This window comes from Cydia splendana, chromosome 7 (assembly GCF_910591565.1).
Source record: "Cydia splendana chromosome 7, ilCydSple1.2, whole genome shotgun sequence".
Classification (NCBI taxonomy): Eukaryota; Metazoa; Arthropoda; class Insecta; order Lepidoptera; family Tortricidae; genus Cydia; species Cydia splendana.
Window position 1 is genome coordinate 17384706 of NC_085966.1, and position 16349 is coordinate 17401054.

Sequence of the window (16349 nt, forward strand, 5' to 3'; positions counted from 1 at the left end):
TTAATTTTATCCACGTACTTATACGAAAGTTACTTGGCACAGCCCTGAGCGTCCGCCGCTTGCCCGACTAGCGGGTTCGCGGCGTGCGGCATTGAGTTGCACGTCGTTGCCCGACTAGCGAGTACTGTCGGTTTCTGGGGTATTGTTTGAAATTTTGCCTGGTTGCGAAAGTGTTAACAAATGTTAACAGAACACAAACGTACTGCAATGTATAATTATCATGTGACAAATGAAGTAATAACAAGGTGTGTCTACCTGTAAACATGAAGAAAAAGATTGTCAACTTCATACTGTCACTCATACGCTATTATGAGCCCCTAATGACTTATTCTTCGAAAAACTTCTCGCCTAGCCTTTGTACTTCCATTACTGTAATTTTTTTTTGTAAACCTATGCCGTCTACAATAAAGTATTAAATATACTAAGAACGGGTCACTCACGTATTTTAAGTCGAAAAACGCTCGACATGTCTCACTCCGTACCGAGGAGTGTCGAGCGCTTTTCGACTTAAAATACGTGAGTGACCCGTGCTTAGTATATTTAATATGTCTGTGTCTCACTGAAGTTTTGTTATTAAAATGACAATAAAGTAATTACTATTACTACTAAATGCATAAAAATCCACTATAACCTTCTCACTGAAAACGTCTGCCAAAAGGAGTAATAATTAATTAAGCACCGTTCGTAATTAAAACGCGTCTAGTATTTATCAACTATAATTTATGCATACACGCATAATGGAGCACACGCTGAACGCCGGAGCATTATGCATTTACAACCCGTTGATACCGTAATTGCACTTTTGTAATATTCAAGAGATACGTTGGTAATGGCGGGGTGGGGAACAAGTGACAAGCGGGGAGCGGGGAAACTACAGCTGAATAAAACAAGTAAGAAATTTAAACACCGATTCTTTTTTTCAAATATTTCTTGCCTTGCCGCCGTCTACATATTATATAGTAGGTACACGTCTTTGAAGTAAATGTACCTAAGTCATTACATTATTACCTAAGACTTCAAATACACACGAATTTCTGATTGCAACTTGGTGAATTCGTTTTTATTTGTAAATACTCCAAAAAATACATTACTTCTACTCTAATTATCATATTAATCTATACGCTTACAAGTGCGGTCATAGTTTTAGGCCGTTATCTCATTCAGAAACCGCAATGTGATAATTGCGTCTTAGTTTTTTCACCATCCACTTTGCACATAGCCAATGCGAGTGACAGATTCAAAACGGCGTTTGATCAACACAATCATATATGTTTGCAGTAGGTACATAATTCTAAACACTACTATATCTTCTTCTCTTCTCTGTCGTATCGCTCTTGACAGAGCGGTCGTGGTCACGTTGAGGCGTCTCTATACTTAAGTATAAATTATATACCGAAATAATTGTCATATACGAAGGAAATAGTGGAAAATGCTAGTAACCTGGGCACTAGTGCCCAGGGCGGAGTTTTTTCCTTCGTATATGACATTTAATTCGGTTTATTGATCTTACTAGTTGTTGAATGTATTTCTGTAGCTGCGCCCGCTAGCTTCCAATCCGCGCCTCCCACCTCACTTGCGCCGCCACCGGTGCAAGGGGTTGCCGTTCGTTTGAGCGACCCGCGTCCCCCGGTACGACTCTTTGAGCAACTCAGGGGGTGCGAGGCGAAATAATTCTAAACCCTCTAGGAATTTCTAAATATTATTTTTGATCAACGTTTCTATTGCGAGGAATTTGGGCGTTAAAACGGGAATGTGATGGTGGCGTAGTGAGTTTTTTAAATCAATCAATCAAATTATTTATTGTTGGTCATGAGTTACATAGGATGTTATTTTAATTTACAACGGTCTTCATGTCCTGCCTCAGAGAGGCGTACAATATGGAAACTTAAATCTAATTGAGATCAGAGATCACTAATATGTAAATTAACTTTTTCTACACAAAACTGTTTTCTGGCTTTTCCTACAATTTCCTTCATAACATTGTGTTACTCTTGCAACTTTTACAATTAATTTTTTTATTTCGTTTCAAGTATCGTCGGAAGTACGATTAATTCCAATAATATTATTTCAGATGATACTTTTATATTTTCGATTTGGTTTCCTATTTGGTGGGACAGTACACAAAAAATACAGTTCGCTCAACAGAATAGAAAATTTAACATAGGTAAGTACCACAAATAATACAATTTGTAAGTACTTAATCATCATTCTCTCCACGTGTTTATCAAATAACACAAAGCACTATCCTAACACAACTCATTCCATCAATTCACTAAGCATCAAAATTCCTCCCAAAATGTTAATTAGGATCGCCTTACAAGGCAAAGTAAAAGTCAAAGTAGCAAAAGTGTCAAAAACTCAAGAGCTCACATGAAAGCCGAGCTCTGAAAGGGGAGCCCGGGGTGCAGGTGACACTCCCAATCAAAGCCTAGCTGAATATTAAAAGGTCATTACACTAATGAATCGTATCAGATTCCGCCGTCTTGGGCCTATTGAGGTCTCCTTCGGACGTCTTTAAAACTTTCTTACGGAGCGTCTTTTGTCCGAAGTTCAAGTTTTTCGCTTGCATATATGAAAATAGTCTGAAAAGGACTAAGTAATGAGTGTGGGATGTGTACCATGCGGCGTTTTAGCGAGGTTGCTTTGTTGTTATGATTTTAATGGCATACTAGTAGTTATCGGTCTTTTCTTTAGGATACTTAAGTACAAAGTGCAACGATTTTAGAACCACCAGCCTGCCACACAAAAACTTGTGTAGTGTCTTTTAATTATCAATTTATTTTTTAGTATGTTTTAGATTACCCAGAAATAGTCTATACCCACCCAGATTACCCAGAGATACACAACTGTTAGACTGTTACTACTTTGCAATATAAGGCATACATCTTAACTTTATTAAACGACAGTTAATTTCGCTGAAATGTACTTTAAAAAAATTATAACCGTTGATTTCCAACTGCTGTTAATTGCAAACCAATCACATTGTTTACACGGAAGTTTGAGTGAATAAAGCAAAAATCGAATGGTAAACGAACTTGGGTGCTTAGCGTCAATTCACCTCTGTGTCACACAGTCGACGTCAAAGATATGTTTACACTTTTTGCCTTATTACAAAGGAGTAAGGTGCAAAAGTGTAAACATATTTTTGACGTCGACTGGACGTTTCAAACTCAATATTTGTTGGACAAGCAGAGGCATTTTTAGGCTCTATTTATTGTTCTGTCCTTTGACTAGCCCGCATACGGATGTCAAAGGCTTAAAACACGACCAGGACCAGAACTTTATGCCCAGCCATACAATCACCAGTTCTTTGTGCATTGGATAATGTTGCAAACGGGGTATTTCGGGGATAATCGTAAATATGTACAGATATATTTTAGTAATTCTGGTGGCCATTGTAGGAGAAATCGTGAAAATACGATGGAAAATAATTATGCAGTACTTACATCTGTATCGCATTTCGTAACTTACCCCAAATCACCTTAGGGCCCGATTCGGATTTTGAAATAGACATCTTTTAGACATCACCAAGATACGATAACGATATGTTTAAGATCTAACCTGTCAAATTTGACATTTGCGCGATTCTGGAGATACTGTTGATCGATTTCCACAGGATATGACTTAGAGATCCAATTCACATCTAATAGATATCTTACTCTAATATCTAACGTAAAAGTGACATTGGTTGCCCCAATTGCGCTGCAAAAGAGAACTAGTTGATATCTAAACTATAACGTATCTAGAATGGATCTAGTACGTTTCGTCTCTTGTGAATATCTAAGTTCGAAAACGGCAGTTAGTCTTGTTCTTCCTCGCGTTATCCCGGCATTTTTGCCACGGCTCATGAGAGCCTGGGGTCCGCTTGACAACTAATCCCAAGAATTGGCGTAGGCACTAGTTTTTACGAAAGCGACTGCCATCTGACCTTCCACCTTCCAACCCAGAGGGTAAACTAGGCCTTATCGGGATTAGTACGGTTTCCTTACAATCTTTTCCTTCACAAGCGAATGGTAAATAAATATCAAATGATATTTCGTACATAAGTTCCGAAAAACTCATTGGTACGAGCCGAGGTTTGAACCCGCGACCTTCGCAAGTCGCACGCTCTTACCGCTAGGCCACCAGCGCTCATCAAAATCCCCTCCCAAATCACCTTAAGGGCCCAGGGCAAGGGGTCAGTTAGAACAAAATTTTGACAGTTCCGAACAACTGACAGGCCGATACCGTCCGGCGGACTGTTAATCAGTGGGCCCCCTTTAGTATTCCTAATTAAACACTTCCTACGTTAACAGTAGGTATGAAAAAGCGAAACCGTGTCACAGTCGCCGCGGCCTCCGAAAGTGAATTATGAAACAATGCCATGATACTGGCTGCTCGTTATTCATTTCGTGTACAAAGCTATCTATGTAAATGTGCTTCATTCCACTTTGTTAGACTGGCTGCCTTTGACCTGTTTATGACTGTTGTTAACTATTGAAGTGTTTTTGTATGGATTGCAGCTAACCTAATTAAATTTAATTTTATACGAAATTTATATTGATTGTTCTGGATAAAATAGCAATTGAGTCGGTGCATGAGAAATTAATTTGTGTGCATTACACGGAAAAAACCGTAGACACGCAATGGAAAAATATTGCAATATATGTATATTTCCGTGTGGCAATGTCACAATGTTCGTGATAAATCACTAAAAACGTATTTTTGGCGCTCTCTAGCAAGACCTTGATGGAAATTTAGTTTTCATAAACTTTCTAGTGATTTTTGAAGCAATATAAGTCTTTAGTGGGCAAAATTGTAAAATAAAAAAAAAGATCCGAAATGTTCATGGTTTTTAAAGTATTGGACATTGACCCTGTGAGCTTTCGTGGTCGGAAACTTGTATTTAACAAGAGCATTTTGTCACTACTAACATATAAATAAACCAGGCGAGCCTTGTTTAATGCAAGAGGAATGTAGCAATTAAATTGGCTAAACCTACCATCGTAGTTTTAGAAAAAAACACTTTAGTGGCAAAGGGTTGCCTACCCATAATATAGTTACAGTATCATAAATTGTAAAATTTGTATTAGTATAAACAGAGTCTCATCTCATCACACTATACTATATAGGCCTCCGGTTCGTCTATGTCAAAATAGAAACCCATTAATATCGTACCCCACATCAAGCTAGAAGTGAACATGAGGCTTGACTAGGGTTGCCATAAGTGTGGGGACTCAAACCGGGACATTTAAAGAAAACCGGCCAAGTGCGAGTCGGACTCGCGTCGCGTTTAAAGGGTTACACAATTTGTAACAATGTATCTTTTCATGTGAAACGTGAGTGAAATGTCTATAATTAAGTCCGACTCACGCTTGACTGCACATTTCTAATAGGTTTTCCTATAGATAGGTAAAGGACTATTTTGTGTTTTTTTTTTTTTAATTTTAGCACAGTAGTTTCGGAGATAAATTTTCCATGTGTTTAAATTATTATTCATTGACCAGTCAAGCTACCATGTAGATTCAGGGGATTCAGGGTCAACCAGCAAAAAACGCGAGCGAAGCGAGCGCGAAATTTTTTTGACAAAATTGTGAAAGCGTGTTAAAAAGGCTGGGCCGGGCCTAAAAATCCGAAGTTCCCCAGTGAGGCTAGCTTTCATGCGAGGTCGAAGCCGTGCTTCAGGATAAGCTCAGCTAGAGCATAGACGCCAACCAATGTCCATTGTATTAAAAAGCGAAACCGTAGGCCGAGCTTGGCGTAGCGAGGTCAAAGGCTAAGCTAAAGAAGACGAGATTTGGAAGACAAACCAAAAATTTAGGTAAAATGTGAGGCTGAAGGTCGAGCTCAGAAATCTCCACATTACTTAATAAGCCCGAAGCGTACTTATAACCAGCGCGGTGAGCTTTCATGCGAGGCAAAAGGCCAAGCTTCTCAAATCAAATTTTTATATTTGTTAAAAATTAAGCGACACTGAAGGTCGAGCTGTAAGAAAGCAGCGCTAGTGTTACTCAACAATAATATGTGTCATATGTACAAGAGTTACTCGGAGGGCCGAAGTTCCATTGATAAGGTTTTAGGCCCTTGGGAGCCTGAAATTCGAGCTCTACATTACAGACTTTAAAAGCTATAAAATAACATAATTTACATAATCATCTAATTATTATGTGTCTGAGAAACTGATATTGGACATTAGGTAAAAGTAGGTACCATAAAACATTTTTTTTTAATTTTGGCCATATGAAACGTAGAAATGTAGGTATATTATTATTTACCAAGTCCAGCCCCCTACTAAATAACTATGATTTTTAAACCGGGACAATTTTCTTATCGGCCGGGACGCCGGGACACTGTGCTTCAAACCGGGACATGTCCCGGCGTACCGGGACGTATGGCAACCCTAGTCTAGGGCTAAGTGGAACCCGCAAAAACCGATTCATCCAGATGGAAATGCTACGAAGTCTCGGATCTGCATTGTGATGCGCTCAATTAGCAACGGTTAAATGTCAAGTGCTACGTAATTGGTCAAGTCGAAAGTGCACTTCCACTTCGGCGTAAGTTACCTGAGTCTTCATTTTGAATGCTGTTTATATTTATGTAATCCTAATCCAATTCCAATTCAATCTTCCCGAAAAATTTAAATTTGTCGAGCATCTCATGTGTGCAAAATATCTTATAACCAATCCTGGCAACATATATGATTTTTTAAAAGAAAATAGGGAAATCATTCGCCCTTTGAAGCCATTGCTCCTCGATTGCACACCCTACATTGCGTTAATTTCCCCATCCCTCCGCCCTTTGAACTGTTCAAGTCAATCGTGAACAGATCCCTTTGTTAAACATCACAAATGAAAGTCTCCGGTAAAATGTTTTAAGTAATCGGAACCGAGAAGTATTTTTAAGATTTGCAAGGATTCCAAAAGGCTAAATTGGAATTTTATCCGAGGAAATTAGATCCATTTGAGATGTTGAAATGAACGGTGACTGATTGATTGGCCACTGGACATTTTGATTAAAGTGATTGAAAGTGTATGATTTGTAACTTCGCTTTGATTTCGGGATTCTATCTAGTATCTAATTCGTTTTATTCATCAAAAAGAGAAATTCTTTTCAGCTGGTTTGTTTGTTCTAGAATTTGATTTTTCAATATCATTTATTTTTTAAATATTATTTTTGTTCGAGTTCGTGGACCAAAATAAATATAATTGGCTATTGATAGAACGCTAAACATGGGACAAGCGTTTTGGGAGCCAGTTCTACGTAAAATATTACAACTTCTTATAACTTTTTATGGTTAAATTTAAAACAGTCAGCATCAGATCAGCATTTTGACTAACAGTTAAGCAACGCTGAATCTAAAAGTTTATTTTCATTTTTAGAAGAAGACTACCACTGGACACACCTCCCTAGATTTTGCAGAGTTCTTGAACGGCCTATCGTGTTAGAACATACACAGTAAGTTGTAAGAACAGCTCCTTAAGTTAAAGTTACAGTTCAAATTGGATTTTTGTATCTATACGTTCCATCGTGTATGTAAAACAGTCATTCTCCAGATATCTGCCTTTGTCGAAAACCCGTCAAATCGTCAAAAATTGATCTTAAGGCCGACCGCAGGCATTTAATCCGGGACTAACACTAAACACCAGAAACAATTTTGATAGCAAGAATAGGAAAACATCAAGAGTTTAAGTATTCGGCGCACGCGGAACCTGTAGCCTATGCGCCCCGAATGCACCCCAAGGCTACTTCCTTCGATGCGCAGTCAACCGGATTGCTATGCTTTTGTAACATTATAATAACTCGTGCGGCGAAATATTATTTTCGCGCTTCGTTTGTTTGGAAGATTGAGGCGCATATGCCGGCTAAATCTGGAATTTTGGTATCGAGTTTATTTCACGGATAATTATATGAGATGGGGAGATTTTTTACAACTTGTGAACAACATTGATAGCTGACGGATTTTATGCTTTGCACCTCTACCAGAACATTCTACTCTTTATAGTCTATATCACCGTGGCCATCACGTTCGTTAAAGCATGTTAGATGATAAAAACGCTATCTTACTGTCCTTCCAGAAGTCGCCTATTTCACCACGGTGACTAACTGACCTTGTCAATTTTCTGTACAGGTAAGGTGTCTGTAAGGACAGTGCGTATTTACTGGTTGGATTAGCATTGTACATTCCAGCCAGCACCAGGTACCAGAATTGTACGGTGAATCGTCATTGTCATTGTCAGGTGACAATGGCCTAATTCGAGACAATAAACAACGATCACTTTATTTTTTTTCACACATTCGTACGTGTGAAACGTAGGTAATCTATAGTTTACTAGTAATCGTAAACTATAGTTTACGAGTACGTGGCCATTCCGAAAAGGATTCCACCGGAATTTCTCTACCTGACAGAGAAGAAGCGAGTTCCAAATTTAAATCACTAACGCGCCAGCTTGTACTCCACAAACTACGAAGGTTGTAAAGGAATTTGGCCTTTTCCAGTACCTTCAACAAGTGAATTTGTCCGAACCCCAATCCTCTGAATCGCGGCTACTTGCACTGGCCTCTACTTAAGCCGGTTTAATTGCTCTAAAGAGCCCCTTAATGTGCCCTTTAAATACCCTTGTTCGTTTAAATGACGATTGTTGGCTGCGCACACTTGTGTACATACAATGACCCCATAGACTTAGTTACGAATTTAAACAATGCCTTACAATACTTACGAAACTACTCTGTATTTATACTGTATATTAGGCGTAGCAAATATTTAGACAATTATATACTTAATTATATACTTAGAAATTGTTGTCGCAATGAAAATTGTAAATTTATTGAGGTCTACAATGCAAATCTCCTTAATAACAAATCATTTGCTCGTGAAATATGCAAAAAAATTAACGCCACCATTGACCAGATTGACTATAAAAGAGCTTACTATGACTTTATGCCTGCAAGTCCCGATATTCCGCTGTGCAGCATGAAATGCATGGATAAACCTATTCTTGTAAATATGATAAACGATACTATCAAATATCCTAGACAAAAATATATTACTGATTATTTCACAATCAAAGCTCGCTCACTTAACCTTGACTCTGAAGATCGAGTACAAGATAATTATCTTTTTCGTCCCAATAAATGATACGTTTCCACAGTTTAGAGTAATGCACCAAAATATTGCTAGTATCTTGGCAAAAAAACACAATTTAGAATTTGCAATCAACGAATTATCTAAAGAAAATAGAGATCCAGACATAATATGCCTTTCAGAAACTTTTATTAGGACCGGAAACGAAGCCAATATTAAGGTGCATAATTATAAACTGGCTGCAGCCTTTTCCAGAAAAAAAAATAGAGGAGGCACATGTGTATTAGTAAAGTTAGGAATTTATTGTAAGGAAGTGGTGTCACTTAAAAAAATGGCTCTAGTTAATACATTTGAATGTTGTGGCATAGAGATTCCGAAACACAATCTTGTTGTAGTATGTCTCTACAGAACCCCAAACTCAGCACCTAGCGTATTTCTAGACAAATTAGAATCACTTTTACATGTACTGTGTAATAAGTATAAAAACATAATTGTCTGCGGGGACTTCAATATAAACACATTAGTAGTAACCACGTATAGTAAAAGACTTATAGATATAACGAAAAACTACAATCTAATTTTACACATGCTAAAACCTACAAGGGGCAAGACGTGCATCGATCACATCCTAAGCAATGTACGGGGTGCCTCGGCATCGATATTACCACTAGGACTTTCGGACCATGACACAGCCCAAATGTTAAGTTTCAAAGTAAAATCAAAAGAAAATGCTCCCAAGCACTACTATAAATTTAAAAGAGATTACTGTGTTGAAAATATTAATAAATTTGAAGAATGTGTAAAATGTTTATCTTTTTCTGAGACATATTCGGGTGCTGACTTCAATACTGCTTTTAATCAATTCCACGATCTAATCATACTGTTTTATAAACTTTGTTTTCCGTTGTCGCGTATAAAAATTAGTAATCCAAATTATTGCACTCCGAAGTGGCTGACAAAAGGTGTGAAAATTAGTTGTAAAAGAAAAAGGCAACTGCGATTTATGTACTATCGAGATAAAAAAACGGAACAGAAAAAGAAACACTACTATAAATATACGAAACTATTGAAAAAATGTATTGATAAAGCACAAAAAATTAGTAACAGCAAACACCTCATGTATAGTAAAAATAAGTGTAAAGCATCATGGCAAATAATAAAAAGAGAAACGGAAGACTTCAGATTACCCCAATATATTGATAAAATAATTGTCAATGACAAAGTTATATCCAACCCAGCTGAAATTGCATTAAACTTTAATAGACACTACATTGATATCACACATACTAGACGCGCTCCCAATATAAATCGCAGCTGCTTACAGATTAATACATATCAAAATAGTATTTTCCTAAATCCGGTTTCTGAAAGCGAAATGAATAAAATAATTTCGTCATTAAACGACACAAAGGCCGTCGGATATGATGAAATCAGCACAACTGTAATAAAAAAATGCAGATGGCACCTTATTCCTGTTCTGACTTTTCTAACTAACTGGTCGTTAGAATGCGGACAGTTCCCAGAAGTCTTGAAATCATCTATAATAAAACCACTTTTTAAAAAAAATAACAGAATGCATATGGAAAACTATCGACCTATAACACTAGTGCCCATCTTTTCTAAAATATTTGAAAAGTGTATGCATACTCGGTTGACGGAATACTTTAACAAGTTTAACGTGATTAAACTTGAACAAAACGGATTCCAAAAGAACAAATCGACGACATTAGCAGGGTTTAATTTGGTCCATTATATTTCTAAAAGCTTAGATGAGTCGAACCGCACAACGGCAGTCTTTATAGATATGACTAAAGCCTTTGATTTCGTTAGTCATTCACTCCTACTGCAAAAATTAGAACTGTATGGAATTAGAGGACCTGCTCTAGATTGGTTAAAAACATATCTACAAAACAGAACCCAATGTGTTGAAATAACTAGTCTCAATAAACAAAACGAGGAAACTGTACATCGATCAGAATTTATACACAACGAATATGGCGTTCCTCAAGGAAGTGTGCTAGGCCCCCTGCTATTCAACATCTATATAAATGAATTGCCTGAAGTGGTTCCATGCAAATCAGTTCTATTCGCAGATGACATCTCACTAATCATTACCGCGGAAAAAAATGAAATGAATGATGAATATAATAATAAAATAAATAGAATTCTCGAATTATTAATTAATTGGTTAAAACAACAAAATTTAGAAATTAACATAAGTAAAACTAATGCTGTACAATTTTACATAAAGAAAGAAATTAGTAATGAGTTATATTTGAATTATGATCAAGAAATAATTAATGAAGTGAATGATGTGACATTTTTAGGTTTAAAACTTGATGCTTCCTTAAATTGGGATTCTCAAATTGAAAGTGTTTGTAGCAAAGTCAATAGATTTGTGTATGTACTAAGTAGGTTAAGACGCACTGCTACTCTGGAAGCGACCTTGGCTGCTTACCATGGTTATGTTAGCTCTCAACTAAGATACGGACTAATTCTATGGGGTAACTGTACAAACTTTGAAAGGGCCTTCATAGCCCAAAAGAAATGTATAAGGGCAATATGTGGTGTGGCCCCAGATGAATCGTGTAAACCCATTTTTGTAAAACTAAATATATTGCCCCTGCCTTGTCTATATATTTTAGAGGTTTGCGTCTTTGTTAAAAAACATATGGATCTTTTTAAAACGGCTAAAGAAGTATACCCTCGAAACACTAGAAATCCTGAAAGGCTGGCACATGATTACATTCCAAGGACTGCATTTTTCTCAAAGCAGTGCTATATAATGTGTATAAAATTGTTTAACAAGTTGCCGCCGGAAATTCAACGACTACCTTTTAACAGCTTTCGAAAAAGTGTAGCAGACTTATTGCGGAAAAAACAGTATTATAATATAGGGACGTTTCTTTTAGACAACATTTAAACTTATTGTTTCTGGTCATTAATTAATTAATTATTATTTATATTTTGACATTATATTTCGATTTTATTCTTTATTTTATTTTACTTATTGGTTCTGGTCGGAAGGTATTGTAAATAATTAATTAATTGATTATGTTGTTTTAGCTATAATTTGTATATAAAATTGATATTTAATAAAATAATATAGATTTAGGCTAGCTTGTAAGGTTTGCATGCTGTGCATGGACGGCTAAGAGGACGGACTTTCTTATAAATATAATGTACCAACTATTGTAACTCCTTTTTTTGCAAATAAAATATTATGAATTATGAATTATGAATACACGAACGTATGTTACCGACGAGATGTGGCAAGATATTTCAGAAATTCTATGAGGACAGTTCAGGACAGTTGGGGGAAGAGAAACAGTTTTTTTTGCTCGGGGCAAGATTAACCGTATGAAGATCAAAGTCTACTTCTACTTGTAGTATTTTTAAGTTATTTTCATGTATGTATGTACATAATGCATGTTTATTTTTAGTATTACAATTTATTTTAGTTTTTTATTGTTTTATGTACCTACCTATCTCTAACTGTTTAGACTAATCCCCATTAGGCCTAGTTTCCCCCTGAATTGGAAGGTCAGATGGCAGTCGCGTTCGTAAAAAAATAGTGCCTACGCCAATGCTTGGGATTAGTGGCCACGTGGACCCTGGGCTCCCATGAGCCGTACGCCTAAAAATATGACTAAACGTTCATACAATATTTATATGTTTTGAACCATGAACCAGTTAAATACAAAAGTGCTTCGACACTTTATCCCACCAAACTAATAAAGTACTCTGACAAAAATAAGTTCACATCCCATTTAAGAGCCAACGGGAGTGGTCATTTCTCCATACAAACGTACTCTTCGTTTTCCTCCGTGGTTTTTGAAGCTAGAGCAATGATTTTTTCAACACAGATTAATATTGTCAATATCTGTGTCGGACCGTTTTGCTTTTTTTGATATTTATGTTTTTAAGGCGCTAGAGCCCTTCAAAAATGGCCATTATGGCCTAATTGACTATGCCGCAATGAGAGGCGTGGCATTCAAAACTGATATCAATTAGCCAAAAAAGCAAAACGGTCCGACACAGATAATTTCATAATCATTTAGATTTCCAAATTTGGTTACGATTGGTTAAGTTTTGGAGGAGGAAACAGAGGAGTACGAAACCTCGATTTTTGAGATTTTTACGCAGGATTTTTCGCCTTGTCCTTATCGCACTACTGTTAGGTGCCGCTTCCGTTAGCGAGACGGGTATATTTACCTAAAATATTTAAAACTCAGCTCCTGTTTCGTCTTAAGGAACGAAGCTATTATGGAGCTACTTTTTCATATTGTTTGATTGTCGCCTTTTTGGCGCTGCACCCCCTTTCCATCCGAGGCATCGAACGAAGTGTTAATTATCACCAATGTACCTACACCACATTGCTTGTAATCAGTTTTTTTTAATTAAAACCTAAAAATATATTCTACTAAAATCACATGCTCATTATGTAAATGTTATACTTTTCTTGGGTTTAGGGTGGATCGACTAGTGAATAGGGATTGCAAACCGGATTGATTTTCAATCCGGCCGGATCCGGCCGGATTTTGGCCTCAATCCGGCCGGATCCGGCCGGACCGGATCCGGTTAGGTATAAGGATATTAAAATTAATTAAATGACATATTTTTCAAGTTTTATGCGTTATATGAGATACAAAGGGTATTTTTACAAATGTATTCATAAAACAACATTTTGAAGTTAATAAGAAATAACTTTTTAACAATAAAATAATCCTAAGTATTAAAAAGTGTCACATAGTCAAAGTCAATCTCAATTTAAAAATAAAATTTGAAATCTAAGTCATTTATTAATTTTATTATATTTAATTATCCACATTCTGCTCAAATTTATACGTTTACAATAAAAATATAAATTTGATTAGATTCCAAAGCCTGTTAATGGGATAATTATGGGATGGGAAATGGAACTCCTTGAAAGGACAAGTTTTCGTAACTGTTCTTTGATGGAATTATTTGTAACGCTGACATCCATTCTAGTAACAAGTTATTTTACTTTTAACCAAAATTGTATAAAATGCGCCCCAATATTATTATCTTGCTTTCATTTTTTATCGGTGAAAATAGTTTTATAGCCTAAATCACAAGTAAATAAATAATTCATGAATAAATATTTGGGGACAATTTTATACAGATCGACCTACTCGTAGCCCCAAACCAAGCAAAGGTTGTAATATTATGGGTACTAGCTAGCTCTAGGTAGTACTTCTAGGCGACGATATATATACGTATAGTATATTGATAAATACATGCTTATACCGGGTGTGGCCTGTAACATGAGCAAATAATTAAAACATAGATTGCACTCCTCAAACAGTGACACTTTTGTTTAACAACTTTTAAAAATTATGAAGTATATAGACTCCCTATTTTTCATACAAAATAAATATTATCTTCAATGGACGCCATCGCCACGCCATATCATTGTGATTGACGTTGCTTGTCACGCCTTATACATAACAAAATTCGCAATACATTGCGTCTAAGAATAAACTTTAAAGTGTATTAAAAATCAAACCCCAAGTTATTTTAAAAGTCGCTGATCAAATGTTGGTCAGTATGAGGAGTACAGCATACTGTTCAATTTTTTGCTCATATTACAAGCCACACCCGGTATACGTAGAAAACACCCATAACTCAGGAACAAATATCTGTGTTCCTCACACAAATAAATGCCCTTACCGGTATTCAAACCCAGGACCATCGGCTTCATAGGCAGGGTCACTGAATGGTCACTACTCACTAGGCCAGACCGGTCGTTACAAATGCCTTTCATGGCATCTCCATCCTTTAAATTTTACTTCTAATTATTTAATTAATCGTCGTATCGTGCCGATTCGTGCCACCAACATGAAAGAAGAGGAAATCCTCTTCTGTTCTCAATCATCGTCATATTAAATATCTTCTTATTTTATAAAAATATGGATTTTTTCATTCGTTCTTTATTCTGTTTAACTTCTTTCTTCTATCCGTCGCCTTTATCTCACCTAAAACACGCAGTGGGTGCTGCGTGCGGTCTTTTTTTCTATTATCCCGGATCCGGTCCGGATCCGGTGATTTCAACCGGATCCGGTAGCTCCTAAAAAGTGCCGGATCCGGCCGGATTACCGGATCCGCCGGACCGGATTGCAATCCCTACTAGTGAACAAGGTAAACATTTCACAGCCTAACACACCACACACGTAACCTATTTGGGCAAAGGCGCTTAGTCTTTCAAAGATTGCAGAGTCTCGTGAATTTAGGACGAGTACCGCCGCGCGCCGTGGCGGATTGCCTAGAGTTCCAGGGTGCGTAGCCAATGAGCAATCGTTAACGCTCCGTAGCGAACGAAACGCAACTGTCATTGTCGCACTAGTGTGGAAAAGTGATAGAGATGACTACGGCACGTTGGCTACGCGCCCAGGGCGTTAGCCGCGTAAGTTGATGTCGCCGGTTCGATTCCGGCCACGGCTACTGGAGAGCTTGGATATACTTTTTCTTTTGACGTTGTATTTGCGCTTAATAAAAAGCAATTGAATTACTTCATCCTCCCTTCACTCTCGGTCAAGTAAAAACCGATCTAACTTTTAAATGAGGTCATTCTGAAAAACGCAATGAATGTAGAACTCCCGCGCCTCGCCTCCCCAAACCCAAGGTCTCGTAAATGGATTACAACAATTTGCTAAAAGAAATTAGCCCGCCTCGCTTTAACAAATTTCTTTTCAGTTTCGGGATGTTATGTTGACTTGGCCGAAACATGTTTATTCATGACCGACGTTTTGTTTCTTAGAAGAATTTTAATCGAATAGCAGGAAAAAGTAATAATTGACTTTGTAATTAGTTTAGCCTCTCATTTTTGTACTTTTATGGGATCTTGTAATTGGTTTTAATTGGGAAATCTGGGGACAGGGGCTTTTTTTAAGAGATGAAGTAACGCTTTGCATAAGTAATTTGGATATGAATAAGAAACACGGTAAAAACGGATCAATTGTGGTTGAATATGTTTACGAAGCACGAAGCATATAATTATGATTACGTTCGCGATGACGTCTTGATGTCGCACCAGCCTCCAACCTCCATCTATTAAGAACAAGCAATGTGCGAAACTATAATTAATTAATTAGGTATCATGTTTGATTCCTTGCGGGTGTTTCCGTAAAAATTGGCTATATTTTTTCTTGGTTTATTTATCTAACTATATAGTGCATTAGCTTAGAAACGGGACCCTATAACTAAGACTCCGCTGTTCGTCTGTCTGTCTGTCACCAGGCTGTATCTCATGAACCGATATAGACAG